The sequence below is a fragment of the Arachis hypogaea genome, chromosome 12, assembly GCF_003086295.3.
Source record: "Arachis hypogaea cultivar Tifrunner chromosome 12, arahy.Tifrunner.gnm2.J5K5, whole genome shotgun sequence".
Taxonomy (NCBI): Eukaryota; Viridiplantae; Streptophyta; class Magnoliopsida; order Fabales; family Fabaceae; genus Arachis; species Arachis hypogaea.
The window spans coordinates 29,464,328-29,469,597 of NC_092047.1; the positions used below are offsets into that span (position 1 = coordinate 29,464,328).

Genomic DNA, 5,270 nt, shown 5'->3' on the forward strand with positions numbered 1-5,270 from the left:
CTTTTCTAATTTCAAAATCTTTTTCAAAAATCACTTTATTTCTTTCTCAATCTTAGTTTTCGAAAATCTCAATCAAATTTTCAAATTTCTTTTTAATTATTTCAAAATCTTTTTAATTAATTTTCGAAAATTCTTCCCCTCTTCTCACATCCTTCTATTTAAGGGACTAAGACTCCTCATCAAGGTGCAATTCGAACTCTGTCCCTCTTGATAAGTTCGAATTCTCCTCTATCTACCTCCTCCTTCTATTCTTCTTTTCCTCTGACACCTCAAGGAATCTCTATACTGTGACATAGAGGATTCCCTACTTTCTTGTTCTCTTCTCTTTCATATGAGCAGGAACAAAGATAAAGGCATACTTGTTCAAGCTGATCCTGATCCTGAAAGGACCTTGAAGAGAAAGCTAAGAGAAGCTAAAGAATAATTCTCTTTAGAGGGCCTACCAGAGCTCTTCAAAGAAGAAGAAACCATGGCAGCTGAAAACAACAATGCCAACAATACAAGGAAGGTGCTTGGTGACTTTACTACACCTACTCCCGACTTCTATGGGAGAAGCATCTCTATCCCTGCCATTGGAGCAAACAACTTTGAGCTTAAGCCTCAATTAGTTTCTCTAATGCAACAGAATTGCAAGTTTCATGGACTTCCATTGGAAGATCCTCATCAGTTCTTAGCTGAGTTCTTGCAAATATGTGACACTGTCAAGACCAATGGGGTTGACCCTGAAGTCTACAGACTTATGCTCTTTCCTTTTGCTGTAAGAGACAGAGCTAGAACATGGTTGGATTCACAACCCAAAGAAAGCCTGAACTCTTGGAAAAAGCTAGTCAATGCCTTCTTGGCAAAGTTCTTTCCACCTCAAAAATTGAGCAAGATTAGAGTGGAAGTCTAAACCTTCAGATAAAAGGATGGTGAGTCCCTCTATGAAGCTTGGGAGAGATACAAGCAATTGATCAGAAGGTGCCCTTCTGACATGCTTTCAGAATGGAGCATTATAGGAATCTTCTATGATGGTCTGTCTGAACTATCCAAGATGTCATTGGATAGCTCTGCTGGAGGATCTCTTCATCTGAAGAAGACGCCTACAGAAGCTCAAGAACTCATTGAAATAGTTGCAAATAACCAATTCATGTACACTTCTGAAAGGAATCCTGTGAATAATAGGACAACTCAGAAGAAGGGAGTTCTTGAGATTGATACTCTAAATACCATATTGGCTCAGAATAAAATATTGACCCAACAAGTCAATATGATTTCTCAGAGTCTGTTTGAAATGCGAGCAGCAACAGGCAGTACTAAGGAAGCTTCCTCTGAAGAAGAAGCTTATGATCCTGAGAACCCAACAATGGAAGAGGTGAATTACATGGGAGAATCCTATGGAAACACCTATAATCTTTCATGGAGAAATCATCCAAATCTCTCATGGAAGGATCAACAGAGACCTCAACAAGGTTTCAACAACAATAATGGTAGAAAAAACAGGTTTAGCAATAACAAGCCTTTTCCATCATCTTCTCAGCAACAGACAGAGAATTCTAAGCAGAGCCACTCTGACTTAGCAACCATTGTCTCTGATCTAATCAAAACCACTCAAAGTTTCATGACTGAAACAAGGTCCACCATTAGAAATTTGGAGGCACAAGTGGGTCAGCTGAGTAAGAAAATTACTGAACTCCCTCCTAGCACTCTCCCTAGCAATACAGAAGAGAATCCAAAAAGAGAGTGCAAGGCCATAACCACATCTCACATGACCGAACATGGAGAGGAGGAAGAGGCAGTGATTCCTACTGAGGAAGACCTCAATGGACGCCCACTGACCTCCATGGAGTTCCCTAAAGAGGAACCATGGGAATCTGAGGCTCACGCTGAGACCATAGAGATTCCATTAAATTTACTTTTGCCATTCATGAGCTCTAATGAGTATTCTTCCTCTGAAGAGGATGAAGATGTTACTGAAGAGCAAGTTGCTAAGTACCTTAGAGCAATCATGAAGCTAAATGCCAAGTTGTTTGGTAATGAGACTTGGGAGGATGAACCTCCATTGCTCATCAAAGAACTGAATGACTTGACTAGGCAGAGATTACCTCAAAAGAGACAGGACCTTGGAAAGTTCTCAATACCTTGTACCATAGGCACCATGACCTTTGAGAAGGCTCTGTGTGACCTAGGGTCAAGCATAAACCTTATGCCTCTCTCTCTGTAATGGAGAAGCTAGGGATCATTGAGGTACAAGCTGCAAGAATCTCACTAGAGATGGCAGATAATTCAAAGAAACAGGCTTATGGACTTGTAGAGGATGTCTTGGTAAAGGTTGAAGACCATTACATCCCTGCTGATTTCATAATCCTAGAAACTGGGAAGTGTATGGATGAATCCATCATCCTTGGCAGACTCTTCCTAGCCACAGCAAAGGCTGTGATTGATGTTGACAGAGGAGAATTAATCATTCAAGTGAATGAAAACTCCCTTGTGTTTAAAGCTCAAGGATATTCCTCTGTAACCATGGAGAGGAAGCATGAAGAGCTTCTCTCAATACAGAGTCAAACAGAGCCCCCACAGTCAAACTCTAAGTTTGGTATTGGGAGGCCACAACCAAACTCTAAATTTGGTGTTGAACCCCCACATTCAAACTCTAAGTTTGGTGTTGGGAGGTTCCAACAATGCTCTGAACATCTGTGAGGCTCCATGAGAGCCCACTGTCAAGCTATTGACGTTAAAGAAGCGCTTGTTGGGAGGCAACCCAATTTTTACTTATTAAATTTCTATTTCCTTTGTTATTTTATGTTTTCTGTAGGTTGATGATCATGTGAAGTCACAAAAACAATTGAAAAAGCAAAAACAAAGTGAAAGCAGAATGAAAAATAGAACACCCTGGAGGAGATAGTTACTAGCATTTAAACGCCAGTAAAGGTAGCAGAATGGGCGTTAAACGCCTAGTCTGGCACCATTCTGGGCGTTTAATGCCAGAAAAGGGCACCAGACTGGCGTTTAACGCCAGGAATGGGCAAGAAGCTGGCGTTAAATGCCAGAAATGGGTAGCAACCTGGCGTTTAATGCCAGGATTGGCAGAAAGGGGCGTTTTGCACGCCACTTGGTGCAGGGATGAGATATCCTTGACACCTCAGGATCTGTGGACCCCACAGGATCCCCACCTACCCCACCACTCTCTCTTCTTCACCCATTCACCAATCACCTCAATACCTCTTTCCCAAAAACCCCTCACCTATCAAATCCTACCATTCTCTTCACCACTCACATCCACCTTCATAAAACCCCACCTACCTCACCATCCAAATTCAAACCACTTTCCCTCCCAAACCCACCCATAATGGCCAAACTATACACACCCTTCTCACTCCTATATAAACCCATCTTCACTCCTTCATTTTCACACAACCTAAACACCACTTCTCCCCATTGGCCGAAACACAAAGCCCACTCCATCTCCTCTATTTCTTCTTCTTCTACTCTCTTCTTTCTTCTTTTGCTCGAGGACGAGCAACCTTCTAAGTTTGGTGTGGTAAAAGCTAAAGCTTTTTGTTTTTCCATAACTATTTATGGCACCAAAGGCCAGAGAAACCTCTAGAAAGAGGAAAGGGAAGGCAAAAGCTTCCACCTCCGAGTCATGGGAGATGGAGAGATTCCTCTCAAGGGTGCATCAAGATCACTTCTATGAAGTTGTGGCCAAGAAGAAGGTGATCCCCGAGGTCCCTTTTAAGCTCAAAAAGGGCGAATATCCGGAGATCCGACATGAGATTCGAAGAAGAGGTTGGGAAGTTCTCACTAACCCCATTCAACAAGTCAGAATCTTAAGGGTTCAAGAGTTCTATGCCAATGCATGGATCACCAAGAACCATGATCAAAGTGTGAACCCGGACCCTAAGAATTGGCTTACAATGGTTCGGGGGAATTACTTAGATTTTAGTCCGGAAAATGTAAGATTGGCATTCAACTTGCCTATGATGCAAGGAGATGCACACCCATACACTAGAAGGGTCAACTTTGATCAAAGGTTAGACCAAGTCCTCATGGACATATGTGAAGAGGGCGCTCAATGGAAGAGAGATTCAAGAGGAAAGCCGGTTCAACTAAGAAGGCATGACCTCAAGCCCGTGGCTAGGGGATGGTTGGAGTTCATCCAACGCTCAATCATTCCCACTAGCAACCGGTCCGAAGCTACTATAGACCGGGCTATCATGATACATAGCATCATGATTGGAGAGGAAGTGGAAGTTCATGAGGTTATATCCCAAGAACTCTACAAGGTGGCGGACAAGTCCTCTCCTTTGGCAAGGTTAGCTTTCCCTAATCTCATTTGTCACCTTTGCAATTCAGTTGGAATTGACATAGAGGGAGATATTCTCATTGATGATGACAAACCCATCATTAAGAAAAGGATGGAGAAAACAAGAGAACCTCATCAAGAGCATAAGGAAATTCCTCATCATGAAATCCTTGAGATGCCTCAAGGGATGTATCTTCCTCCACAAAACAATTGGGAGCAAATCAACACCTCCCTAGGAGAATTGAGTTTCAACATGGGACAACTAAGGGTGGAGCACCAAGAGCATTCCAACCTCCTCCATGAAATTAGAGAAGACCAAAGAACCATGAGAGAGGAGCAACAAAGGCAAGGAAGAGACATTGAGGAGCTCAAGCACTCCATAAGATCTTCAAGAGGAAGAACAAGCCGCCATCACTAAGGTGGACCCGTTCTTTAATTTCCTTGTTCTTTATTTTCTATTTTTTGAAAGTTGTGCTTTATGTTTATATTTGTGTCTTTATTACATGATCATTAGTGTCTATGTCTTAAACCTATGAAAATGAATCCATTACCTTTCTTAAATGAAAAATGTTTTTAATTAAAAAATAAAAAGAAGTGCATGAATTTAAAATTTTAAAACAGTTTAATTATCTTGATGTGGTGGCAATACTATTGTTTTTCTGAATGAATGCTTGAACAGTGCATATTTTTGAATTTGATTGTTTATGAATGTTAAAATTGTTGGCTCTTGAAAGAATGATGGAAAAGGAGAAATGTTATCTGATGATCTGAAAAATCATAAAATTGATTCTTGAAGCAAGAAAAAGCAGTGAAAAGCTTGCAAAAAAAAAAGAGGCGAAAAAAAAAAGAAAAAGAAAAGCAAGCAGAAAAAGCCAATACCCCTTTAAACCAAAAGGCAAGGGTGATAAAAAGGATCCAAGGCTTTGAGCATCAGTGAATAGGAGGGCCCACAGGAATAAAATCCTGGCCTAAGCGGCTAAACCAA

The 5,270-nt window shown here is 41.2% G+C and overlaps 1 non-coding gene across 1 annotated transcript; it reads right to left on the reverse strand.

Moving 5' to 3' along the window:
* Positions 1 to 871: 871 nt before the first annotated feature.
* LOC112731091 (small nucleolar RNA R71) lies at positions 872 to 978 on the reverse strand. The gene has a single exon (XR_003166883.1). It is a non-coding gene; the product is annotated as a small nucleolar RNA R71 (small nucleolar RNA).
* Positions 979 to 5,270: the final 4,292 nt, after the last annotated feature.